The following is a 27,838-nucleotide window of genomic DNA, read 5'->3' as shown; positions in this document are numbered from 1 at the left end:
CAGGGCGGGCAGGGCGCCTTGAGGTCCTCTGGCCTGGGCCAGGAGGTGTGGCCTGAGGTACCCCGGCCCAGGCCAGGACAAGGGGCATGCCTTGAGGTCCCTGTCAAGCCCTGCCAGGCAGGGGCACAGCCTCAAGTCCCCCAGCCCGGCGCCAGGGCGGGGGGCGCGGCTTGAGGTCCCCCATCAAGCCCCGAGGGTGGGAAGGTATGCCCTGAGGTCCCCTGTCAAGCCCCACCAGGCGGGAGGCGCAGACTCAGGTCCCTGCTCATTGCTTGTTAAGGCTCATTAGGGGAACTTGGCCTCTGCTGCGGGCACAGCCATCTTGTGTTACAGGATCCCTGTCTCGGCTGTGGGCACAGCCATCGTGTTACGGCGTGATGGTCAATTTGCACAGTCCCTCTTTATTAGATAGGATGGGACCACCATTGAATGTGCTGTCTGTTACTGGCCGAAAGGGTGTTATGTGGTGCAGGACTGTAATTTTTTTAATGAAGAGAGCTAATTAAAGGACAGCATTTCACAGAGGAACCTCAGCACTGGGATGAGTTCTTCCCAAACTCTGAGGCGGCCTCTCCCCTTGTCTCCACTCAGGCCCTTCAGGCACCTGTAGCACAGGTCATCGTTCGGTGGCGTAGCAGAGGCCAGGCCTGCGCCACAACTTGGCTGACTTCACCCGCTGGCCGCCCACCACAGTCTTGGGACCATGCTCCTGGCAGCTTCAGTGGGGACACTGACATTTATATCGATTCACCACATTCTACAAATACTGGGACAGCCACTCCGGAGAAATTAGACCCAAGTTTCCAGGCCAGATTGAAAAAGGAGAAACCTATGTGTGTGACTGTGTGAGGAAGTACACGGAAATGTTAACAGTAGTTAGTTCTTATCCTTGGATGGTAGAATTAGGAGTAGGAGTTTTAATTTTTTATTTCTTTTTTGTTGTTGTTAATCCTCACCTGAGGATATGATTCCACTGAATTTTTGGGAGAGTGGAAGAGAGAGGGGAAGACAGAGAGAAACATTGATGTGAGAGAAACACATCAATTGGTTGCCTCCTGCACGTGCCCTGACCGGGGCCTGGGCCTGGGAGGAGAATGCAACTGAGGTACGTGCCCTTGACCGGAATCGAGTCCAGACCCTTTGGTTCACAGGCCAACGCTCTGTCCACTGAGCCAAACGAGCTAGGGCACTTTTTATGTTGACCTATGTCTTTTTATTTTATTTTTATTTTATTTTTTTATTTAAATTATTTATTGTTAAAAGTATTACATATGTCTCCTTTTCCCCCCATTGACCTCTCCCCAGCCACTCCCACCCCCTAGCACATGCCCTTGCCCCCCTATTGTCCGTGTCCATTGGTTATGTTCATATGCACGCATACAAGTCTTTTGGTTGATCTCCTACCCACCTCTCCCACCTCCCTCCCTTTCCTCTGAGGTTTGATGGTCTGTTCTATGCTTCTATGTCTCCGGATCTATTTTTGTTCATCAGCTTATGCTGTTCATTATATTCCACAAATGAGTGAGATCATGTGTTATTTATCTTTCTCCTACTGGCTTATTTCGACCTATGTATTTTTAAATAATTCTACCATAAACATGACTTGTTTGTGTAATTTTAAAGAAAATATTAGGTGGGGATGGTTCATTTAAAGAGTAGTATCTACACTCATTAAAAATTACAGTCGTTCATTAGAACTTTGCAAGCCCCTGCACACGTGGGGCTCACACAGTGAGGGGTCTCCGCCCTAAGGGGGTTCGTGTGCCCACCACCTGCCTGCGATGCTGGAAGCCTCACCGAGCTCCACGAACACACTGCTCCCGGGGAGATGGGCTAGTTCTACTTGAAGGAGGGCCTTGCAGGGATGTCATCTGAGCCAGGCTTCTGCTCCAGCCGGTGGGTCCCCCATTCCCTCATCTTCATAGTCTTTCCTCCTTTCTTTGATCACAACCCTTTCCCTCTTCCAAGGACCGCAGTGGCTCCTCTTCCGAATCGCCTGATCACTTACTGATGGCGTCACTTTATGGCGCCACTTCTATTTTCATGTATTTTGCCCAATTGTATCATAACCTGTTTGAGGACAGACACTGCTATTCTATACCTTTCAGTAACCACAGCATCCTTAAAAAGTGCGTTATTGATGGTTATGATATCAGACACGTATTCTGAATCTATCAATAATAAAATGGACATGCCAGAAGACCCTTTACTGTTTGTGTGTTTTTTTAATTCTTCAGATGCATTCTTAGAAGAATCAGTCACAGATTAAGAGTCGGTGAGCACAAAGCCAGGCTGCTCATAAATGCTCTCTAGGGGCAACCAAAGCAGATTAAAAAAGTGGCTGGAAAATGAGAGTTTCCAAAAGTTATCAAGTTTATTAATCGATACTCTGAAAAACGGAAACTCTGAATAAAATGTGTTCCCACACAACTCACTTTTGTTTGAATACCAGACAGAAGGTTCTGCACTAAAGGAGTCACCATTAAGATTGAAATGATTCTTTCTCTAGAATGAGAGATGATTTCTGGAAACTCTTTAGATAAACAACGCTGTTTTCAATTTATCTTCAGCCGGCTTGCCGCACTCACTGGTTTGGGCCCAGATTACAGTAGCTTAAGTTAACCAGATGTAAGAAGCCCGGAGGTGGTCAGCCCCGCGTGGGTGCAGCTCTCCCCGCTGTCCGAGAACAGGTCTTCTGTCTCCTGTCCGTCATCTGTGGCTTCCAGTCCCAAGGCCACGGCAGCTGCCAGCGCTCCAGCCATTATGTCTGCCACCTGAGAAGAGGAAGAAGGAAGAGAGAGAGATTTCCTCTTCCTAAGGACTCTTTGACAAAGTTGCAAACACCATTTTTCTAACACTATTTGTCAGAACAAGTTGGAAAGTGTGGTCTCGATTCTAAGCAGCAGCATGCACAGCTAAACATCAGCGACACAGGAATGTGTAGTTGTTTTCGGCCTCACAAACCCCTTTGGCAGGCTAGTTAAGCCGATGGACCCCTTCTCAGAATAATGTTTTTAAATGAGTAAAATATAATACATAAGATTACAAAAGATCCCAGTAGAAATATGGTTCTATTGACAAGCCCTTTGAGGCCTGTCGACCCCAAGTTAGGAGTCCCTCCATAGTAAAGAAAAAGGGGGGCAGTTATCAGCCCCTGACACTTGACATAGGAAAAGACCCTACAGAGGACTTTACTCCTGAAGAATGGCTGAGGTCCTATTTCCAGCCCGGCTGTGCTGTAGGGTCTGATGGTTACAGGAAGATCTGGCTTCTCCTCTCAGTTGTTCTCTAAATTACTTACTAAAATGGAGAGGCAGATAGGCAGGTTTTATGTACCAGTATTAGGGGAGTTCAGAATAAGGGGGGATCCTGTGGAGTGGGCTTGGAGAAAGGAAGAAAAGTAAAAGGCTTATTCTGAAAGAAAAGAGAGGCAGTGTATGTGGGGGTGGGGTGTTTTGTTTTGTTTTTATATATATATATTTTTTATTGATTTCAGAGAGAGGAAGGAAGAGAGAGAAAGAGCTAAAAAACATCAACGATGAGAAAGAATCATTGATTGGAATGCCCCCTAGCCTACAACCCAGACATGTGCCCTGACCGGGAATCAAACCATGACATCCTGGTTCATAGGCTGACGCTCAACCACTGAGCCACGCAACATATTTGGAGGGAAGGGGCTGGCGGATGGGAGGGGAGGCCCGGGAGCGGGGGAGGGTCCCACGGAGTTCTACAGGAAATGGCTTAGGAGAAGTGGTTGGCCAAGGAAGGGCCACTTACGTTTGAGCTGATGAGAAGTAGAGAATCACTGAGTCCTTGGAAATAAAGGGGTGAAAGAGTCACGCAGTGCCCATGTGTACATCAGTTGGTTAGGATGGTATGCAAAAGTCTTTAAAATGGTCTGGAAGGATAGAATTCAAATTTCTGAGAGTGGTGGTTGTTGCTTCTGCAGAAATGAATGGGGTGATAGTGAAAGGGACTGAACTTCTTTGGCAAAGAAATCATTAAGCTCCTTGAAGGCCTAGTCTCTTATGTTCTGGATAGCAAGAAGAGCTTGCATTCCCTACTCCCATTCCATTCCCAGGGCAGACATAACTAATCAACCACTGAGCTTGGACATGGCCTCAGAATCCTTCTCCTCAGAGCTCTTTTGCATAGATTGCCAATTGCATCGATTGGGCATGCGGAGAAACCTCTTTCCACCCTGCCTGCACCTTCTGTACTTTTCCCAAAGCACCAGGGTTGTTTGCAGAAGAGATGAAGAAGGAACCAGCGTTATCTTGAAAACCCAGAATTATAAAAACTTAAAGCACATAAGGTTGAAGAAACCTCATAACTCATTTTAGTGACACACGGATGGCTGAGTCAAGGAACTAGTTTGAGCAAGTCAAGGAACTAGTCTAGAAGGGGCCTCAGGGAAGTTGGCAAAGGATCACAGTGAAACGCCTAACGTAGTCTCAAACACCCACACCCTCGCTCGGCGAACTGGCTGCCAGGCCGCAGGTGAACAGCTCAAGTCCAAAGGCATCCCCTCATTTCCACCAGTAAGTGGAAGGACTGTGTCCCCAGCTCTTCTAGGCCAGGGGAAGCCCTAGGACCGGGGCAGGAGAATTGTGGGAATGGCTTCAAGTGAGGCCACTGGAACGAGACCTCAGAACAAGTCCTCAGGCTGAGGCCTGGCAATCTTATCCCACCCCTAAGAGATGCCAGCGTCCTGAAGAAAATATGCCAATGAGTTGACGGTTGTAGCTTTTTCCCATGGTGCCCCACTCAGTGCTGGACACAGCACCTTCCTGGGCACAGACAGGACTGACAGGCTGTCTTAAATGACAGAAATGCCCTGGCCGGTGTGGCTCAATTGTTTGCGTTGTCCAGTGCACTGAAAGGTTGCTGGTTTGATTCCTGGCCAGGACACTTGCTGGAGTTGGGGGTTGGGGGTGTTGATCTCCTGTAGAGAGCATACAGGAGATAGCCAATCTCTCTCTCTCTCTCCCCCCCCCCTAAAAATGAATTAAAAAAATAAAAATGATAGGACCTCGGGCTAACCCATCTCAGCTTGTAAATTTGCTCTGTGACTTTGGAAAGCTCCCTAAGCAAGTGGGAGCAGTAGCTGGGCGCTCCATGAAGACAGCGCGCTGGGAAGACAGGACAAACCCAAGCCCCTCAGACCTGCATGGCTGAGCGCACACAGGACGCACAGGGCGGCGGCGGAGGAGGGTGGCAGTCCCTTGCCCCTTGATCTGCAGGCGTTCACCACAGGAACTGAGCAGCAGTTGGGGCTGGCGGCTCTGGGGAGCGCCCCTGTCACAAGGGCGGTCCTTATCTCTTTGCAAGAGCCACCTCCTTCCTGGGCCCCAGCTGCCTGTGGTTGACTGCAGCTCCCAAATGAAGTTTGACCCAACCGCACACCCCCAACCTGAAGACCACAGGAGGGACTGGATTTTCCAGGGCAGTAATGATGCTGAATCTTTCATCTCACTGTCTAAACATGGTATGTTTGACCACATGTTCCAGTTTGGGGCCCAGAAATCGAAGTGGGGTCGCCAGGTGGAAGGTTAACATGGACACGTTCCCTGTCCCTCCTTACCCTCTGCCCTCTCTGACCTGCAGCCCACGGGGCCACCTCTCCTGCTGGTCCTCCATCTCCTTAGCTCTCAGCCTCGGTGCCCTAAGCCTGGGCCTTAATTCTCACTATGGCAAGACTCAGCTGGCCACTATGCCAGTGGCCTCCGGGGCCTCGGGGAGACCAGAGCCCTCGCTGTCTAATGTATTAGGGACCGAAGCAGGGGGTCCTCCAAGTCTTGGCCAGCTGCTGGGAGGTGAGGGGAATGCTTAGGGGTTGAGGGTCTTTGGATGGAGGGCTCTCTCGTCATGTCAGGTAGAAGCCAGAAGCCCCTCTGCCCCCCAATCCTGCGTGGGTGAACAGTAATAGGAAGCAGAGGGGGTGACAGGGTTTGGAGATAGCAGAGGCGAGTGTGATCCTTGCTCTGCCCGTCACTAGTACTGACGCTCCCCACCAGCCATTTCCTCATCTACAAAGGGGCCAACACCTGAGCCGGCTGTGATGCTGAGCGGCTGCACCGAGACCAGCACCCCTGCTGCTTCTTGGGCTAGGGCAGTGGTCGGCAAACTCATCAGTCACAGAGCCAAATATCAACAGTACAACGATTGAAATTTCTTTTGAGAGCCACATTTTTTAAACTTAAACTTCTTCTAACGCCACTTCTTCAAAATAGACTCGCCCAGGCCGTGGTATTTTGTGGAAGAGCCATACTCAAGGGGCCAAAGAGCCGCATGTGGCTCGCGAGCCGAAGTTTGCCGACCACTGGGCTGGGGGAACCTGGGTCTGCACCAGCGCCCCTAGTGCTGGCTGAGCTGCCCCAAGGCCCTGCAGGACCACACCCACTGAGCAGGACACACCCACTGGGAAGGACACACCCACTGGGCAGGACACACCCACTGATCAGGACACACCCACACCCACTGGGCAGGACACACCCACTGAGCAGGACACACCCACACCCACTGGGCAGGACACACCCACTGGGAAGGACACACCCACTGGGCAGGACACACCCACTGATCAGGACACACCCACTGAGCAGGACACACCCACACCCACTGGGCAGGACACACCCACTGAGCAGGACACACCCACACCCACTGGGCAGGACACACCCACTGAGCAGGACACACCCACTGGGCAGGACACACCCACTGAGCAGGACACACCCACTGGGCAGGACACACCCACTGAGCAGGACACACCCACACCCACTGGGCAGGACACACCCACTGAGCAGGACACACCCACACCCACTGGACAGGACACACCCACTGAGCAGGACACACCCACACCCACTGGGCAGGACACACCCACACCCACTGGGCAGGACACACCCACTGAGCAGGACACACCCACTGGGCAGGACACACCCACTGAGCAGGACACACCCACACCCACTGGGCAGGACACACCCACTGGGCAGGACACACCCACACCCACTGAGCAGGACACACCCACACCCACTGATCAGGACACACCCACTGAGCAGGACACACCCACTGAGCAGAACACACCCACTGGGCAGGACACACCCACACCCACTGGGCAGGACACACCCACTGAGCAGGACACACCCATTGAGCAGGACACACCCACTGAGCAGGGGAGGGCTGAGGAGAGACATAGGAAGGACTCTCATGGCTGAGGGTCTGTCAGGAACAGGACAGAGAGGAAAACTGTGGGTGAACAGAAGCCAAGAGGCAGAGAAGGTGGGTGAAGAGAGATGGCGCGGGCAGAGGCAAGAGGAGAAGCTGCAGGCACTGCAGCGACCTGGGTAAACTGAGTCACCAGCACAGCCTGGACCCAGCACATGCACACCTGTTGGCCCTGAACAGCATCCCTGTTTTCCTTGAGGTCCTGTCGTCTTGACACGCACAGAGGCCCTGCGTTTCTTTTCTTCTAGTGTCTTTACATAAAACAGCCCTCCTGGCCGGTGAGCAGCACTGGGCTCCATCCCTTGCAATCTGAAAAGGTGAAACAAAGTCCTATGTGCGGGATTGTGACCAGAATCAATCAAAACCATGTATGGAGGACGGTCTCTGAGCACCGGGCTCAGCAGGGCATAATAAGGGGAGCTGTTATTGCGAGGACGCGAACACAGCAGAGCCTACAGCATCTCCCCAGCAGCCACAGCGGCGCCGGGACACCCAAGCAGTTGTTTGCTACCAGTGATCCGGGCTTTGTGGACCCAACCTCCTTCTCCTGCTCCGTCCCCCTAGAGACCTCACAGCTACAGGGACAGGGTTTTAGAAACAAAACACAGCACTGATGCTGGCAGGGGCTCACCGGTGCTAGTTCCGTCGGAGAGGCATTCTGAGAATCCTGGGGTGGGTGCTGAAAGTTGGAATGCTCAACTATTTTAATGTTGTATGAGGCTCTCTGCAGAGAATATCTGAAAAGAAGCCCGCGCTGTCCTGACGTCCCAGAACACATGGGATGAAGCCTTCTGGCTGGCCCCTGACCTTGGCCTCACGGGGGAAGGAGGGTGAGAAGGGAAGCGTGTGGCCTGCGCCCCAGGGGGACCAGGACTGTGCAGGCCGTCTGAGAAGCGATGCCATCGATGGCCTGGTTGTCTTGATGCTGGGCTTTTTGCTGCATTTCTTTACTTCCAGGACGTTGCCACGATGGCCCTCCGGCTCCTGTGTGGAACAGCGAGTGTCACTACGCCTTCCGACCTGAAAACGTCAACAGCGGGGCTTGGCGGCTCAGCTCAACTTTGCAGAGCAGGGAGCAAGGTCAGAGCGGGCCTACCAGTGAGTGGTAAGGTCCCGTGAGGGGTAAGGGCCGAGCTGGGATTCACACCCAGGCCGGCTTGCTTCCTTCCCACCATGCCCAGGCATTACTGCTGAAAACAGCGAAACCTAGATGTTATAGCAAACAGGGTAGAGGTGAGTTCCAGCCACGACCTGGTGTTCACACCACACAGACTCACTCTGAACCCCCTGGTGGAAAATGGAAAAATGCCAAATTGGTTTGGGAAGGGGTGGGGAGAGGAAGCAGAGAAGGGGGGGTCAAGGTGAAATGTTCTCTGCTGCGTCATTAGGAGAAAGGAAAGGGGCGCTCTTCTCGTTTTCCTTAACAGGAAGAAAACAGCTCATTCGGACACTGCGCACTTTGGCAAGTAGGCAGAAACCCTGATTTCAGCACTTGAGAAGAGATTGTTTGCAAAAGAAGAAAAAGGATAAATCAATAGCTTTTTCTTAAAAGAAACCTTAACTGGCTTCCGGTGAGTGAGGGCATGTCTGTGGGACTTTGTTGGACATGAAATCATCCAAATGTATTATCATAAGCTGCCAGGTCTCAGGGCTGAGGGCTGGTTTGCTGAATCTACATGGACCCCGCAGCCTCGGTCAGGGCTTGCACACAGGAGGCGCATAGTAAGTGCTCAGTGCTCAGAACAAAAGTGCCACCTGACTACCCACCAGGCTCCAACAGCTTGCAGGGGCATTGAGGTCACAAGTAGACAGCCCCATGTCTGCTGGCCCCATAGGCCCCTCCAATGTTATCAGTTCAAGGACTTGGCTCAGAGTAATCTTAAAGCTAGGCCTTGGAGGTGGCCAGCGAGGAAAGACATGGGTATTGTGGGGGGGGGGGGGTGGGGGGCCCTAAAGGTTCTAGTGACTCTATCCTCCAGTGGCCCCATCCTCTTCTAGGTGAGACTTGCAACCTAGGGGGCCCGACTCAGTGGTTAGATGTCAAAGGTGAGGAGCAGACCCATTCTTCCTAGAATTATATATCATCTCGCTCATCTTTCAAAATTGAGTTTCTCTGCCTCCTTCTCCAGGAAGCCTTCCCTGGTGCTCCGCCTCTTCCCGCTGTTCTTCCCATTCTGGATTAAATCCCTCCCTCCTGCATGCCTGGCTCTCCCTGTGCGACACAGCCTCTCACCACCCTGGATTCTGACACTTATCGTCACACTGTTAGGTCCTTGGGGATAAGAGGGAGGTTTTATTTTATTTTATTTTATTTTTTGTTTACAGAGAGGAAGGGAGAGGGATAGAGAGTCAGAAACATCGATGAAAGAGAAACATCGAGCAGCTGCCTCCTGCACACTCCCTACTGGGGATGTGCCTGCAACCAAGGTACATGCCCTGGACCGGAATCGAACCTGGGACCCTTCAGTCCACAGGCCGACGCTCTATCCACTGAGCCACACCGGTCAGGGCGAGGGAGGTTTTCTTTAACTTCCTGTCCCCAGTACTCAGTCAAGAGCCTGGCACAGCAGAGGCACTCGGTCCGTTTTGTTAGGTGAATAAAAGGAGGAACGGGAGGGGGGAGGGAGGGAGGAGGAAAGAGCATGCTCCGGGAGCTATGCCGCCTCCTTTCGGAAATCTGTCCCATAGCGACTTGCCCGGTGCCTGTCCACAGACGGCGACTGACGTTTGGATTCTATTTTCTGTCAGTGGCTGAGCTCCTCCGCCCCCAGCTGTGTCTTTGGCACCTAAGACAGGAGGAGACTGGGGGAGGTTTGGGGGCTTTGGGAGCACAGTGCCTGAGGAGTGTATGCCCAAGCACAGTTCTGAACTAAACGTATGTCCCTGAACCACAAGCTAAAGGCACGCACAGCCCCGTCTGTCTACCTGGATCTTAGTTACTCAGCAGTTTCAACTGTCAGAAAACAGCAGCTAGCGATGCAGGGCGGGGAGCTGCGCTCCTGTTCAGGCTGTAACCGCGGAGCCCCCAGAGGGCCTGCCAACGGGAGGTGCTCAATAGCGATTTGTTGAATGGTTCAATAAGTGAGAAAAGGGCCCCTTCAATGTCACACAATCCCTGCTGTAGATTTCCTGAGCTTTACTCGTAGGCGAGGCCCCTAGATTCGCAAGTCACATTGACACTTAGCTCACACACAGCTCTCTCCGGCTCGTTGTCTTGTTCTCTATCCACTGCAGAGCACACATTGGAAGAGAAGAAAAGAGTTTTCACTCTACCTGTATACATATATGTTTTTATTATCACAAAAGTGGATGCAAGACTTCTAACAGGAGACGAGGACCAACTGTGGCAACAGCGAACTCGAAATAGTGGAACGGCTCATTCCAATAGATCGCAGGACACTACCAATGCCAAAAATAATGCGCGAGTCATGAAAAGTGGGTAAAATTAACTTCAGCATGCTCTTCCAAGCAGACAGGAAAGCGAATAAAAGGCGTAAGGTCTCTATCCATGGCGGGCAACGTGAACAAGGGCCCTACTTAGAGAAGTAACCCCAAAGCATTCCCTTAGCTGAGTCAGGTGGAGCCTGAGCACTTCCTATTCTCAAGGCGGTGGCTGTTCATTAGCGCTGTCCTGTGGCCTCTCCCCCTTGCTGTGCGTGGTCCCAGGTCGCCTCGATGACACTCTCAGGTCCCGCTCCTCAGGGGCCGGGGGTCCTGTGGAGACCGCCAATGAGAACCCACATCTGAATCCGTCCTTCCATGGACTCATTTCTGGATTTCTTAGAGGGCCGGTAAGAACACGACTACATGGAATACTGTGCTGATTGAACAATAGTCTTGGTTAAAATTAGAATTAGCGGCAACCTGGGAGAGAAAGCCACACAGAGCCGGGGCGGGGAGGACTCCTACCCTCTGCCCGCGGGGTGCGGTGTGCAGGCACGAGCCCCGATTGCCCCCACCTCCAGAATGGCACCGAGGGAAAGAGCCCCTTCCTCCTGCAGACCCCCGTGCGCAGAGCAAGTGCTTTACCCGAGAGGGCGGGCCCAGGGGGAGCCGAGGAAAAGGTGCTGCGGTGTGGCCCCTGTGAGTCCTGGGGACCGACATCTCGCGCTGCCGGGCACGGGGTGGACCCAACACTCTCTGTCTCAATGCCCGGCTCCCTGGGCCCCCGCGACTCCCCCTTCAAGGAGTCTAGCCTGGCCTGATGACTGACAGGTCCTGGACAGTGGCTGTGGGAGGGCCACAGCAGCCCCCAGGACACCCACCCAGGCCTGGTGACACATAGGATCCAGCCGGTTGTCTTTGTTCCAAGGAGAACAACAAGCAAACAAAAGCTAGCTCTGGAGGAGCCGCTGAGGCCCTGCTCTGCCTGGGGCAGCCGAGCCCAGCCCGGGACATCCCGCCTGCGACCCGGGCCCCCGGGGGCCTGGCTGCTTCCTTTCTCGTCCTGGCTGTGGAGCATCTGCAGACGGGACTGGACCACTCGGAGCCACTGCTGGAGTCTTCTGGGAAGACCTGTCTTAGGACACAGTCTTGCTTCCTTCTGGTTTATGCATGACATTTTCCCAAAAGAAAAAAAGAAGTTGGAATGACTAGCATCATTATTCTTTTCCTGCTTTTAGTTTCCACTCCAGAACCATCTGTCATCAGAAACAGTTTACTTTCCACCTCTCAGGCTGCTGTCCACGGCAAGAGGAGGCTGGACAGGGGCAGCCGTGACCTCTGGACGCCCTGCTGCCGAGGGGCTGGGCGGTGCGGAGGGGAGTGAGTCGCCAGCCCCAGGCTTGCTGGGGAGAGCGCCGATGGAGGCCTGCAGAGGCAGACGAGGGGACCGCGCTCTGGCGCGGGTGGTGCCTGAGATGGCGAGATGCTGTGAGACAGGGGTTTCCGCCCTGAGCCCCTCTGCGTCCACTCAGTTGGTTGAAAACAGTTGACCTTCTGTCACTGTTGGTGCAAACATTCCCTGTGACATGGGGGCCGGGAGCACGTGTGGAGGGAGCCAGCACAAAAAGGCTTTCAACTGAGATTTTTCATCCTAAAGTCACGGGGTCCCTATTGGAGCAAGAGAGAAAGGGCCTGAGCTGCTAATGCCTTGTTACCAGGTTTCAGCCCTCCTGTCGCTCCACGTGTGAGGCCCGAAGGAGAGGCCAGGCTGCTGCTGCACCCCCGCGGGAGGGGACGGAGAGGGAAAGTGACCCGTGTCTCAATGCCTGTTGCGTCATGTCAGACGCCAGCCCGGGGGAGGGAGGTGTGACACCTTTGGGTTTCTGGGTTGATGCTGAGCTAAGGAACCTGAAGGAATCTGACTCTTCATTTGAGTTGAGATGAGCTTTACCACAGCTTTTCGAGCTACATTTTCAGACAATCCAGACTGAGGCCATTTCAGTCTGGCCACCAGAAACCACACTTCCGCACGCTCTCCCCGGCTGGAAGGTGGGCGCTCACCTGACAGGGAGCAGGCTAATCGGAACTTTATTTTGTTCTTTGTTTTTAACTATACTATACACACTGTTCCTCATCTACTTTTTTTTTTCAGTGGGAACTTTTTTTATTTCAAGAAAAATGATTTTAAATGTAATAATGTTACTTGCAATGAACATTAATATTTTAAGAAAAACAATCTTAAATATATTAATACATGCAATAAACATTAATATCTCATGAAAACGATTTAAAATATAATGAAAATGATTTAAAATATAATAATGTTATATGCAGTAAACACCAATTATTCAAGAAAATCTATCTTACATATAATAATATTACATGCAGTAAACATTAATATTGCAAGAATAAAAGGATTTAAGTATAATAATATTACCAAAACTGTACTAACATAGTGTGATATCACAAAAGTTGTAGGAGATAATAAAAATCTGCAAATGACAGGATTACTTCTATTATATTCTGAAATATTATTTTTCCCTCTGGCTCTATTTCTGTTCATCAATTTATGTTGCTTGGAGCTTTATGTTGTAACTGATGAGGTCATTGAGGGTTTTAGAAGCAGAGTCATGTGGCCAGACCTGTGATTTTAGAAGGATCACTCTGGGTGCCTGTGGGAGGTGGGTTCCCAGGGGGAGCTGGCTTAGGGACACCAGGAGCTGAATGCTTGCATCCCCTAAAACTCCCATGCCTAACCTCCAGTGTGCCGGGGCCGTGGGGAATGACTAGGTCACGAGGGTGCAGCCCTCGTGAATAGGATTAGTGCCCTCCTAAAGGAGGCCCGGAGAGCCCCCTTGCCCTCCACGTGAGGACACAGGGAGAAAATGGCAGACTGAGACAGGAGCCCTCTGAGTGACCTGGTGGGAGGCGATGACAGAGACCTGCGTCCTGCAGCCGCATAGGGGTGAAGAGTTTAGGGCAAGCATGTCAAACTCGCGGCCCGCAGGCCACATGCAGCCCACAACGAATATTTTTGCGGCCCAGCCAATATAACGGTATGTAAGAAACGTTTTAATAAAAATTTCGTAACTTAATTTTTACAATATCTTATTATACATCATTATTAATAACGAACTACAACGTTCGCTAATGACTGATGACTATAATCGTGTAGCATTCATTTCCCTTACAGGCCTTACGTGCAGGCGCACCATTTCTCTCCACTAATACCAGCAGCGAATATTTTAGCGGCCGATGGCCACGTCATTAGTCTTGGACTGACTTGTTTGGTGTGAGCAACAGGAAATATTTCACTTTCGGAGAACAAGAAAAATAGGTTTACTTGCGTTAAGCTTATTAATTTGTACAGTTATTCAGTGTCTGGTAAGTTAATGTTCAAGAAAAAATATTAGTTTTTATTAAAATGTTCTATTATTTTGTTAATGATGACTCATTTATTTCAGCCCTTTGTATTCAGCAAGTCCAGTGGTTGGCAAACTCATTAGTCAACAGAGCCAAATATCAACAGGACAACGATTGAAATTGCTTTTGAGAACCAAATTTTTTAAACTTAAACTTCTTCTAACGCCACTTTTTCAAAATAGACTCGCCCAGGCCGTGGTATTTTGTGGAAGAGCCACACTCAAGGGGCCAAAGAGCCGCATGTGGCTCGCGAGCCGCAGTTTGCCGACCACTGAGCAAGTCTCTCAAAATAAACCTACGTTTCTGTGAAAATGGAAGCTTTTGTGTTTTGGGGGCCCACGTACACTTACTAGTAAACCTTACTTATGTGGCCCTGTTAGCCTTTGAGTTTGACATGCATGGTGTAGGGGTGGTGGGCCTGGGTGCTGTTACCGGTCATCAAGGTAGAGAACCCAGGAATGGCTAACCTGCCTCAGCCCAGCCTCCTGCCGGCCCACAAAGCTCCTGGGGAAAGTCCGGGGCAGAAGCTGCGCAAGGAAGAGGAATGCCACGTGCCAGTGGCCACATTAACCCCCTCCTCTGTTTCCTTCCAAGCATCAGAAGCTCAACTGCCCTATTAGTTCCATTCCCGGGTCTCGCCACCTCCTCCCCACTCCCCCCCCCCGCCCGCCCCCCATCACCTTCAGCCCAGGGAGACAGCTCTCCCTGCCTTCTGCGGGTCCAGCCTCAAGCTTTAGGGGGGCAAAGGGGGTCCAGTGCCAGAGAGGGAACAGCGGAGAAACAGCCCTGCCCGCCCCGGGGATGCTCCGGCGCCCGGTCAGGTTGAGCCCCAGACGTGCGTGTCTGGGCTCAGGGTCTCGGGGTTGGGGGGGTTCCCTGTTGGGAGCCTTGGGATGCAGCCCTTCATGACGTTTTAGAACAGTGGGCGCTCAGAGGCTTCCTCCCAGCACCCCCAGCACCCCGCACTGAGCACGCTTTGACAGGGGCCAGGCGCTTCCTTCCGATTCCCGCGGAGACACTGTCCTCTCGGCAGACCCCCTGCCCTCCTCTGCCAGAGCCTCCGGTTCCCAATCCAGAGTGAACCAGGGAGAAGTCTGACCCTGGCCTCCCAGGCCAGAGCTCCGGCCGCAGCTCCCGGGTCAACATTCATATGGCAGCCCTGGCCGGTTTGGCTCAGTGGGTAGAGCATCAGCCCACGGACTGAAGGGTCCCGGGTTCTATTCAGTGAAGGGCACGTACCTGGTTAAGGTACAAGCACGTACCTCGGTTAAGGTACAAGCACGTACCTCGGTTAAGGTGTGTGCAGGAGCAACCGATCAATGTGTCTCTCTCACGTCAATGTTTCTCTCTGTCTCTCCCTCTCCCTTCCACTCTCTCTAAAAATCAATGGAAAAATATTGAGTGAGGATTAACAACAAAAAACCATTTATCTGGCCCCACTGGGTCCCATCCACTATAGTCAGGACAGGGCCACAGGTCTAATTATGAACAGGGCTGGATCCATTTAGCAGGGTTGGGGGCGGGGGGGGGGGGGGTGACAGGCCATGATTGGTACCTCTGAAGAGATTTCGGCAGCCTGCCCACGAGGGTGTTTGAGCGAGGTAGGGACCAGGGAGGACCATAGGCCCAGGATTCACATTCCTATCCAAAAGGTTGTCACCAGGTGGTCCAAGACCCCCTTGAGTGTTGAGGCAAGCTCCGGGTTTCAGCATCAGGATGCCATACGGTGCTGGGGTGGTCAGGGAGGGCTGTGTCGATGTTGCCTTTCTGGGAGGCCAGACCCTGGGGGGCAATGGGTCCGAGTGGGTGGGCGTGGCGGGGCGGGGCCTGCTGCTGCTCCTGTAACGCTGCCCCGCGGGGGGCTCTGGGTCCAGGGGGCTCCCGGGCTGTCTGACTTGGACACCGTGGTCTCTCCAAGGGCGCCACGGGAAGGAGCATGAAATGATTCCCGATTCCTAATTCTCTGTGGTAAGGTGAGCCTCCCCCGACACCCTCGGCACAGTCTCTGGTCAATTTTTATTTCCCTGGCTCCTTCCTGAAGTGCCCTTGGCCAAAGCGGCTCTGGGGGTCACGGGGCTGGACTAGCAAAGGCTCCCGGAGGCAGGCCCCTCCCCCCTCCCCTCCCCACAGGAATGGAACTGGCAGGTCACCTGACTCCTGCCGAGTCTCCCCCAGAAGAGGCTGATCTCCTGCTCCCACTGCAGATGGAGAGGCATTCCCGGCGGCTTCCGCAGTCCCCGGGGAAAATGCCTAGTGACGGGCCAGGGGCCTGGCTGGGTGACGGCCTCCCAGCACCACACCTGTGAGCAGCTTGCTGAGCAGGCGACGACCCTGAGCCGCCTCGCTGGCGATGCCTTCGGGACACAGCCACGCAGAGTGAAGGCTGCGAGGAGAAATGCGGGATGTGTTGAGATCAGCTTGAAGGGTGGGTCCCGCCCAGGGCAGGATGGAGGATACGGCTCTCTCCACCTTGGGAAAAAGCCACTGCAGCCACACAGATCGCAGTCAGAATGTCCACAGCCTGAGGCAGAAATGGGCACAGGCCTTTTAGGATGTGGTTCCTCCCTCCTTCCCACCCTGAATCCCTCCCTCCCTCCCTCCCTCCCTCCCTCCCTCCCTCCGGGCATCTCCGAGACCCAGGCGCCCAGGCTGTGCAGCCAGGCCTGAAGCATCCCTTCAGCCAGGCCGGGCCCCACAAGAGGGGCCTCCCAGTCTCCTCTGCTTCTCTTGGGATCAGCTCGCCACCAGGAGGAACTCCCCCTCCTGTTACTGGAGGTAAATCCGAGTCACACACTGGAAAGGAGTTGATTTATCCTCATTTCTGCTCCCCTCCTGTTGGGCGCTCTGTTTGTTTCTCAAATTTTACCCTTCACACCCCTAGGGTGCATATACCACCCTCACATGGCATCTCCTGAAAGACACGATCCATCCCCAGGGAAATCATAGGGTCAACAAATGTAAGCATGTGTCTGACGCCTGCCAAAATGCACCCCCCTCTGCCATGTCGCCATGGGTGTCTGAGGAGCCCCGTCCTGCCCGGCCCACTGGCGTCGCTCTTTGTGAGCTGCCTTTCTCCGTTAGCAGTCAGAGCGGACTGCCTCAGGGATGTTTCAGGTCGCATGTCTCGGGTGACTGGTGAGACCGCTATTCCCACTTCTGTTCACTGGTCGCACTCTCTTCTAAATCGTCTTTCCCATCCTCTGAGCACACGGCTGCTGGAAGCTCGTATCTGCTATTAACGTGTCGTGGTATTTGCTGTGCGCGTCTGACAACTTGCAAAGCTGTTGTTTGTCTCACAACTTCACTTGGATGTCTACTGGGTCATACAAATTTAACGTGTCAAGATGGGACCCTAAATTTTCCTCCCTAAACCTGCTCTACGTCTCTGGTCTTCCCCGTCTTAGTAAATGGCCCTATGAGCCTCCTATCCCCAGCCCTGAGTCCTTCTGGATTCTCACCCACCAGCCAGGCTCCCTCCTCCAGCCCTCCCCACCTGCACCATCTACAGCCTTACCCTAGTCACTGGTCACCGCATGGCCCTATGCTCTCTTCCTTATGGCACTTTTCACAATTGGATATCCTCTTGTTTAGTCATTCATTTGCTTCTTCATGCTGTGTGCCTGGTCTACTAGTAGATTCCTGAGTCTATGGTATAAGCTCCAAAAGTTCAGAGCCTTGCCTGCCAGATGCATCAGTGTACGCCCAGTGCTTAAAGCAACGTCCATCCCTTAGTGGGAATGCACTAAACACATGCTGAATGAGTGAGTGAGTGACCTTTGCCCTTCCACCCTATTTACATTGTACGAGGGAGACCTCAGAGGATGAGCGCACTGGCGGTGGGAGGGCAGTTCCGGGGATAAAGCTGGGCTCTGTCCCTTCCTGGATGACTGGGGCAAGTTGCTGAGCATCTTTGAAAATGAGACTAACAGTGCCGAGGATTGGAAGGTGCATGAGACACTGCGGACTGAGTGCTTAACAACAGATCAGCGAGAATGAGCGTCCGTACATGCCAGCCTGGCCCGGCTTCTCCTCACTTTCCCCTGTGTTCCTGGCTTAGAAGTCACTCCCTTCTTTTCACTAAAACCTTAGAGCACACACAGGGCATTTTATGTTCGTTTTTGTGGTGTGCTTAAAAAACGGTTAACCTTTAAATCAGGCGTCCTCAAACTACAGCCTGCAGGCCACATGCGGCCCGCCGAGGACATTTTTCCGGCCCGCCGGGTGCCGCTGCCTGTCCTGCTTAGCAGCCGACGCGTCCCGGGCCCGCAGTGCGCATAGGAATTTGTTCATAGTTTTTTTTTAAACTACAGTCCGGCCCTCCCACGGTCTGAGGGACAGTGACCTGGCCCCCTGTTTAAAAAGTGTGAGGACCCCTGCTTTAAATGCTTGGGAACTTATTCCATTGTATTAAACAGAGTGAACTTCTAGTATTGGCACCATTTGTTGACTAATCTGTCTCATTTGTTACACGTTCTTTGTTACACACTCAATTTTTATATATGGAGTGGACAAAAGTAGATCTACAGTTGTGAGCATGCAAAACACAGAGTTTTTATTCTTGTATTATTATTTATTATTATATTATTTGTATTGCAACTGTAAACCTACTTTTGCCCACCCCTGGGTAATAGGGTATTTTTTCTGGCTGTCGAGTCTGTCCCCCTGTCCCGTCTTGGGCTGGGACGACCCTGGGTCACACTGGTTCACCGAGCGGAGCAGACTCCCGCCTTGCTCGCGTCATGGAAGAGTCCCACATTCTCTGCTCACAGACTCAGCAACGTGACGTCCGCGGAAGGCGTGTCTGTGCTGGGTTCAGTCCCTCACAAGAGCACTTGTCCTTCCTGCCCTGGGGCTCCCTGGGCACCAGCACATCCTGGTCTCCCTGTCCCCTTCTCACGGAGCCAATTCAAACAGGCTCCGTACCTGCAGCTTGCCCAAACTTAACGTCTCCTTCGCTGTGGCCCGAGGAGCACCCGGCCAAGGAGCCTGCATTCCTCCCTGCCACAGAGAGTACAACGCTGTCCCCAACACGTCATCAGAGTTATCTGCCTACAGGGTCAGTAACGACAGGAGAGTCCTCAGGACATTGACAAATGGGGCCCCACATACCCACCCTGCCACCACCTTGATGCTAACAGCACCCCAACACTCAGCTACAGATTCAGACAAACCCAGATGGCAGGCTGTCCCTGACCCACTCAAGTTTCTGCCAGCTCACCCTGCCCGCGTGGCTCGGTGGGTTGGGTGCCGTCCCATGCGCTGAGAGGTCACCGGTTCCATTCCCAGTCAGGGCACATGCCAGGGTTTCAGGCTTGACCCCCAGTGGGGGTTATGCAAGAGGCAGCCAATCGATGCTTCTCTCTCTAAAATCAATAAAAACATACTTAAAAAAAGCAAACTACCAGTTCAAGTGGCCTTTGTAAGGCCAAAGAAATAACATATGTGGAAGTACTTGCAAAAAAACCATTAAAATATACTATTATTGTTATTGCTGCCTTTTTGTTCCAAAAAGAATGTGGAACAGCATACAAATTAGATATTAATAATAAAACATTATTTTTAATATGTCTGAGGAAATAACCGTTTTCTGAGGTTGTCACACTAAGAATATCATTTTTCAGCCGTGAAGGTGCTAGGAATAGAGTGTGTCTGTACTTGCCCTTGGCCCTAGATTATACCCACCCTTTGTTTAAAAGTCCTGGATGGTAGCTTGGTTTTGCTGAGTAGTTGTTTCTTGTTTTCTGGGGTGTTTGTTTACCATGTGACCTTCTTTCTTTTTTTTCTTTTTAAAAATATTTTTATTGATTTCAGAGAGAAAGGGAGAGAGAGATAGAAACATCAATGATGAGGGAGAATCATTGATTGGCTGCCTCCTGCACGCCCCCTTCTGGGGATTAAGCCCAAAACCCAGGCATGTGCCCTTGACCAGAATCGAACCCGGGACCCCTCAGTCCGCAGGCTGATGCCAGCTAGGGCTTGACCCTCTTTCTGAGTCATTAACTACATAAGAGAAAGTCTCTAAAGAGAAAGTTCTGGACGCTTATTAGATTGGTTTGCTGTCCTGGAGAAGACTAGAGCGTCAGGGAAAAGAGAAAGAAAGGCTGGGAAGACAGAGGAGTGTTTGTCCCACTCCCCCAGGCGGCGGGTGGGGGAGGGGGGGGAAGAGTGACTCAGCCGGATGCGCCATCCAGGCAGGAAAGCCGTCCAGGCTTGCGCATTTCCCATCGCCTGCACCTGCCGGGATCTCCTGGCTGGCACGGACTCCGGGTCACCTGGTGTCCCCAGCGCAGGACACCCTGGGGCCTTTTTCCTACTCAGTCAGATGCCAGCGGGTGTGGCCGGCTCCCAGTCACAGGCAGAGCTCTGCCTTTCCGAATGCGGGCACACGACTCAGATCTTGCATCAGCAGAGGGTCAGTCCTCGCGATTCACTCAAAAAGACCCAAACGAACGTAGCAAGCGAAAACTCTGACTTGCTGACGCCTCCTCGTGCTGCTCCCACATTACGGCTGCCAGGCCCTGGCTTCCTTGTGTTTGCCACTTGCCCGTGGCCTTGGTCACAGGCAGACTCCTGGCGGCCACATCCTCTTCCTCGGCTTTCTGAGAGGTGACACTATGGGAACCCACCTCCGTGCACCCACAGGGAACACGGGGACCCCAACGATGTGCTGGGTTCATGTAAAACTGAACAATGAAGCTAGAGAGGGACATATCCTTCTGGCCCCATGCAGGACATTTCTTTTGTGCCCTGTCCTTCTTCTCAGGGGCTCGCCAGCTCCGGGGAACTTCAGGGGAAGGTGTTTTGCTAATATTGCTCACATCCAATTCAAAACAGCCTCTGCTGGCAGCTCACCGCCTGCGCATATCAGGAAACGCTGCTCCCCTCGCTCCGCCACCTGGTTATTCAAACACGCAGAGCCATGATTTACATACATCCCATCAAGAGTCCTCCCCAAGTCAAATCATTGCTGCTGCTTTTTCCATGACTTGGAGATTTGGATGAAGATGATCGGGGCTCCCAGGAAAGAGAGGGCACGTGATCAGCTTAGGCTGCTGTCCCCAGCTCACCCCACCCCATGGTTCAATGGTAGGTGAAGGCCAAGTCTACACAGGCTGAATCCTTCATCTCAGATGAAACTTCCTATTGCTCTCTCTGGTCCAGAGCTTGTGCACGGTGCCCCAGGGATTGTCCGAGTGGATTGTCCGTGCCTGGTGGACACCTTAGTACCCGTCTCAGACTCCCCGATTCTAAGGGGCTTGTGGAGTATCAGATAACTCAGTGCCTCGGCATAAACTAAACAGACACTTCCGTGAGTAACTACAGCGTGCTGCAGACCATGCCGGGACTTGAGCAGAAGAATTCCTGAACTGTTTCTTACCTGGGTCTTCCTTGGAGACTTGGCTGAGGAAGCTCCTAACCTCATGAAGTACCCTAGGTCCCCATGGAGACTTGCATTCCTCAGCTAGGACTCCTCCCACCCTGTGGGACTCTCCCGGGAAAGCCATAGCGAGCAAGGGGAGAGAGAGGGCCTGGGGCCCCTTTCCTCCTAAGCCCACCCCCTCCCTGAGCTCCTGAGAGCCCCTGCTGAGGCCCCTGTTGGACCGGGCTGCACCCTGGGTTCTGGTTCCTTTGGTCGAAGCAAGTTTAAGGAAGTGCACCTGGGAGTTCACAAAGGCATGTAGTGCTGTGGGGATGGTGTCCTGTCCCTTCGCCTACGAGGCTGTAAGTGCTTTATGAGGACATCGCCTGCCAACGTGCCTGACTGCCCCAGCTGTCGCTGCTGTCTAATGAACTGCCCCAAAACGCAGCGCTTAAAACACTGCAGAGTCATTCTTTCTCGTGATTCTGTGGATTGGTTGGGCTCAGTTGCTCTGCACGGAGTCGGCCAAGGTCATGCACGTGGCCGCGTTTAGCTGGGAGCTGGGTGGGGGCTGAGACATCCAAAGTGGCTTCACTGACGTCGGGAGCCTCAGCCGTGCTGCCTGGAAGGGCAGGGAGCTGACTGGCCCCCCTCGCACACAGACTCCCACTCAGCACTTTACCCCGAGCGCCTGCATGGGCTGCGTCCCGAGGCCTAAGCAGATGCTGTCAGGCCTCAGGCCTGGCCCCGGCACTGCCCGAGCATCACGGCCTCCATGATCTTTTGTCAAATCAAGTCACAAAGACCGCCTGCGCTCAAGGGGAGAGGAGATGGACCCGCCGCTGGTCGGGAGGAGTTGCATGTCGTCATAGGGAGGGGAGGCACTGTTGATGCCATTTCTGAAAACAATTTACAACACTAACAAAAGGAAGGAAGTCAGCAAAGGGATATGTTGTGTGTGGCTCAGATAACATACCAATTGCCCTTTTTTTCAGTATTAAAATTGTCTCATGTGGTCCACTTGCAAAGTTTAAGGCAAAAGCATGCAGAACTCCACGGTATTGAGTACAGGGCATTCTCATTAAAATCAAAGCCCGTCAAAGCTCATCTATAGGGACAGAAAGCACATCGTAGTTGCCTAGAGTGGGGGGGTGGTGAGGAGCAGGGTTGACAATAGGAAACTTTTGGGGGTGATGGAAAAGAGTCTATATTTTAGTATGTCGGTAGTTAAATAGGTGTATACATTTGTCAAAACTCACTGAATTCTACACTTAAAACAGGTGTATGTTATTATATGTAAATGATATCTCAATAGAGTTGGTTTAAAACAACAACAACCAGAAAGCCAGCCCTGGGTGGGTAGCTCTGTTGGTTAGAGCATCGTCCCACTAGGCCGAGGTTGCAAGTTCAATCCCTGGTCATGTCACAGACAAGAACCAACCAATGAATGCCTAAGTAAGTGGAACAACACAGCAGTGTTTTTTCTTCCTCTCTCTCCTTTCCTTTCTAAAATCAATCAATAAAGCCAATCAAAAATGAAGCCAATTTAGTGAGGACTACCAGAAAGCCTCGGTTTGAGGCGTGGTCAAGCACAGCTGAGGTTCGGGGTATACTATATTTACAAACAATAGCAAATTCCTCTGGGCAGGGAGAGGAAGCACAGGGCTGAAGGGGATGTTTTATTAGTTCCAAAGCAGGATACACGTTCATGTTACCATGGCCTCCTGCTGTAATTGCACTTAAAAGCATTTGCTATCATTTGCAGAATGTTGAGTAGGCGATTCTTGGTATTTTATAGATTATTGAAGGGTGACTACATCCTGCTTCCTGGGGTGCAGGAAGGGCTGGGGTCATCTCAAAGCAGAAACAAACAACAAAACGTGTGGGTCACTCCGTGTTAGACTGTCTTGGAATTAAACCGGTGCCAGCACTGGGGAAAACTAACTGGTGGCCATTACAGATTGCTCCAGGATGTCCTAACTTCAGGAGTCAGGATCCTGTAGCGCAGGTGATCCGAGCACATTTTCGCATATTATTTGCGTTCTAAGAAGGGTCACGAAGGGTTGCATTGGAGAATCTGGGGGTGAGCTGGGTAGATGGGCGTGTTAAGTGAGTTCTGTCTGCCAAATGCACCCACCCTGGACGCATGGAGACAGCACCAGGGGCTGCCAAGCTCTGGACCGAGCTTTGGGGAAAGAGAGGGTTTGGGCCAGCAGGAGAGGGAATGTTTAGACTTTCTGGAGGGGTGCAGAGCCTTGGCCAAGAATGCCCATGAGAAAGGCAAGACACTTGCTTCAGGAATGGAATGGGTCAGAGGTCATCCCCTGGGTGCATTGGGTGGGCTGTGGGGACAAAGGGACATGAGCCAGGGAGCCCTTGGTCTCCTGTCTGTGTTCACTACATAGACCAAGTAGCTGGTGGGAACCAGAACTAGAGATCTGCTTTAAATGAATGGCCACTTGGGGAAACAAGCGTTAAATAGAAGTTATTGATCAGATAAAGCTCCGTGTGTCTGCAATGATCTTTATTTATTGCAGCCACATCAGCAAGGGACAATGAACACAGACCACTGATTTTTGTATTTCACTGGGGAGTAATCTTAGTCATGATCAGAATTCTGCTTGAACTTTTAACTGGTAGCTTCAGGCGCAGGACGACCCCTTTCTAGGGCTGAAGTTCCTCGTGTAATTAACAAGCACACACACCATTAAGTTAGGGAGATGTGCCCAAGTCATCTTCCCGCAGTCCTCGCAAAGGACTCCGTTTATGCATAATTTCTCCCTCAGTGTAAACAGCTCCTCAGTTAATATCCTCACATACTCCGGCTTCCCCCAATCAAACAACTGTTAATTTTTAAAATATATATATTTTTATTGATTTTAGAGAAAGAAAAGGAGAGGGAGATAGAGACAGAAATATCATTGATGAGAGAGAATCTGCTGCCTCCTGCATGCCCCCTACTGGGCATTGAGCCCACAACTTGGGCATGTGCCCTGACCAGGAATCGGACAAACCATGACCTCCTGTTTCATAGCAACACCAGCCGGGGGGAAACATAACTGTTAAAATTCATTTCTTGGGAAACTGTTCTGCTGAAGGAACACTGGAAAGGATCTGATTAAATACTTACATCGATCATTATTAAATTACTCATTATTGGCAAGGTCTTCACTTTGACCATTCTAAGGACTTCGGATTAGGATGCTTTTAGCCTTGAGCAAAAAGAAATAAAAATGTCTAAGGATTGATTTCAGGCAATGGTGATGAGAAAACGTCTCCCCAACAATATTTTGTGGAGGAAAACAAATGTTCCAGGGATTAGCATTCCTCAAACGAAGCCCTTCGTCCCTTGTAAGACCCAGGAAAACACAAACAGCTTTCCGCAGCGGCTGGGGGATCAGGGAGCGCGGGTTTGATTTCACAGCCGCTGAAATTCCTATGCCTTCCTGAGCGTCCGCTAACAATCCGTTGCCCTTTCTTTATGCCCCTTCATTCTCAAGGGCCTCTATGCAACAGTGAATACTCTGGTCAACATTCTTGGTTCAAGGTTTCCAGAGCAACCGTGGGAGGGAAGGCACAGGACAAAACCTGACTGGCAGAGACACTCACAAAATCCCTGGCTTTCCACAGCGCCTCATAAACTACGAGTGACTCAGAAATGCCAAGGACGATCCTGATGGAGTCCAGAGGGAAAGCATGACTTCATCTGACACTGACCCAGGGGAGCCAGCACATCTGCTACGTCCTTGACAGTGTTCCGGGCTGAACAGGAGCTCCGGGAAGCGGGGGTGTCCGGGCCCGGCCCCAGCTGCTGCCTCCTCCGAGAGCTCTCAGCGGCGGGGAGGGCAGGGACCTGCAGGGCTCTCCACACTGGCAGGGGGGACGCTACCCCGGGAGGCTGACTCTGAACCGTGCTTCTGGCTGCTGCCTTACCTGTGTTTGAGGGAACTGTTAGTCGTCCCTCGCTTCCTGGGGCCCTTCTGCAGCCCACCTGGAAACCAGAACTTTCCTCCCTCATCATCGGGATCACGGTCTCCCGCCAAGGCCACTCGAGGCTTAAAGAGGACCAGCTGTGCTGTGGTGGGAGGCTCTGCAGCTGTAAGTGGGAACGGAGGCGCACTTGGCCTCCATTTCCTAATCCTGCTGATCAATTCTGCCTGGCAGACACTCCACCTGCCAGCGCTGAGACGGGCAGGCTACTGACTACCAGCCATGAGGGGGCCTCTCAGTCCACGTCCTTAATGGCAAGAGGACACCACACTGCCAGGCTAAGGAGCAGGCCGACTTATTGAAGACTATTGTGTGGCTTGAAGGGGCTCCAGGAAGGCCAGGAATTCAGACCTGGAGGCCCTGGAGCTGACACTCAAATCATCTTCCTGCCACTGCTGAGTGCAGGTGCCACTGGACTTCAGATCCTGAGATGAGACCACCACTAGGACCTCTGCCACTGCTGCCCCATGCCCTCCATGACTGTTCCCTTGAGCCCCCAGAAAAGAATTCCTCCAGGTGATGTTATCACCAATGTACATTGATTGGTGGGGCCCAGGTCACATGCTTGTGTCCTAGCTGCAAGAGATCCTGGGAAATGTAGTTCTGGCCTAAAAGTCTCTAAAAATAGGACAGGTATTCAAAAGATGCTAAGAGTCACAGATATGACATATGCATTCTACATGGCCCCTCATTTTAGTCACTGTGGCCTGAAAATAAGCATTTAACATACACTATTCATTTATTTTATATTAATATCCTTTCTAATAAAAGAGCAATATGCAAATTAACCATCACTCCGCTACACCCACAAGCCACGCCCACCAGCCAATCAGGAGCGAGTATGCAAATTAACCCAACCAAGATGGCTGCGGCCACGGAGCGAGCAGGAGACTTGGGTTTCCCCGACAATGGAGGAAGCCAAGATTTCCGCACACCCTGGCTGGCCCAGGCCTCCACTTAATGCTACAGAGTTTCAATTATAGAAGATAAATAAATCCCAACAAAAATGGCGGCAGCCACGGAGCTGGAGAGAGCAGGAGGCTTGAGTTGCCCCCAGAGATGGAGGAAGCTAAGCTCCCACAGCCCTGGCCTGCCTTGGTCTCCACTCAAAGCTACAAAGTTTCAATTATAGAAGATAAATAAATCCCAACAAAAATGGCTGTGGCCACGGAGCAAGCAGGAGGCTTGGCTCTGCTCAAGGCTACAAAGTTTCAATTATAGAAGATAAATAGAGGAGAAAACCAAGATGGCGGCATAGGTAAACACCTATACTGCTGCCTCACACAACAATTTCAAAACTGCAATGGGAAGACAGAGAGGACATCTTCCAGAACCACCGGAAAGCTGGCTGAGTGGAAATTCTACAACTAGAAGGAAAGATAAAAGGACACGGAGACCTAGAGGAGCTGTGGAGGACAGAGGTGCGGAGACCCGCGTGCGCGGAAAGGGCGGGCGGCTGAATATGCGGCTGGCTTACTCGCGGCGTGCAGAGAGAGCGGGCAGCAAGCGCGTGGCTAGCTGTCTCGTTCTGGAGGGAAACAAAACCTCCCGACTGCAATGAAATCCAGTTCCGGGTGAGACTTTTGGGTACCCAGACTCATTCAGGGAGAAACTGGACTGTCTGGCAGCAGGCGAAACTCGAGGGTAGCCTTCTCTCAGAGTGCATGCAGCCATTGCCGTGGGACACTGAGACACAGGGGTCTCGTAGGGTGGGGCTGACCGGAAACCAAGGCTATCTGCTCCACCCTGAGACTCCACCCCATCCAAGCTGAGCACAGAAGCTCTCCCAGTGGAGACACAGCTGATCCTCATAGCCAATTGGCCTAGAGGTCAATTCCTCCCAGTGATACCAACAACAATCAAGGCTTAACTACAATAAGACTGCACACACAGCCCACAAAGGGGTTCACCAAGAGTGTCCACCTCAGGTAACTGGGAAGGCTGAGCCACTGGGCCCTGCTAGGACACCTAGCACACAAAGCCACTCCATCAACTCAGGGAAGCAGCCAAAATGCAGAGACAAAGAGGCAGATCACAAATGAAGGAAATGGAGGAAAGTAAATGACTGGATATAGAGTTCAAAATGACGGTTATAAGGTTTTTCAAGAATTTCCTAGAAAAGGCCGATAAATTTAACGAGACCCTCGAGGACATGAAAAAGGATCAACTAGAAATTAAGCATACACTGACTGAAATAAAAAATATTATACAGAGACCTAAAAGCAGACAAGAGGAATGCAAGAACCAAGTCAAAGATTTGGAATACGAAGAAGCAAAGAACACTCAACCGGAAAAGAAAAAAGAAAAAAGAATCCAAAACGTTGAAGATAGTGTAAGAAGCCTCTGGGACAACTTCAAGCGTACCAACATCCAAATTATGGGGGTGCCAAAAGAAGAGAGAGAGCAAGATACTGAAAACCTATTTGAAGAAATAGAGACTGAAAACTTCCCCCACCTGGTGAA

At 51.9% G+C, this 27,838-nt stretch overlaps 1 long non-coding RNA gene across 4 annotated transcripts in view; it reads right to left on the bottom strand.

Moving 5' to 3' along the window:
- Positions 1-2,227: 2,227 nt before the first annotated feature.
- The window catches only part of LOC308238910, a 39,608-nt gene continuing 13,997 nt past the window's right edge, over positions 2,228-27,838 (bottom strand). The window contains exons 3-7 of one of the 4 annotated variants that reach the window (XR_013959640.1): positions 16,176-16,408; positions 7,850-8,202; positions 7,382-7,527; positions 3,778-3,898; positions 2,228-2,774 (exon numbers count right to left, since the gene is read on the bottom strand). This is a non-coding gene — a long non-coding RNA (uncharacterized lncRNA). Of the gene's footprint in view, positions 2,775-3,777; positions 3,899-7,381; positions 7,528-7,849; positions 8,203-10,459; positions 12,271-16,175; positions 16,409-27,838 lie in introns of those variants that run through there. The other 3 variants (XR_013959641.1, XR_013959642.1, XR_013959643.1) reach the window with 3 other exon arrangements.

Source organism: Plecotus auritus (genome assembly GCF_963455305.1).
Source record: "Plecotus auritus genome assembly, chromosome: 14".
Classification (NCBI taxonomy): domain Eukaryota; kingdom Metazoa; phylum Chordata; class Mammalia; order Chiroptera; family Vespertilionidae; genus Plecotus; species Plecotus auritus.
The sequence above is the reverse complement of the archived record's forward strand: the minus strand, read 5'-3'. Positions and strand labels throughout refer to the sequence as shown.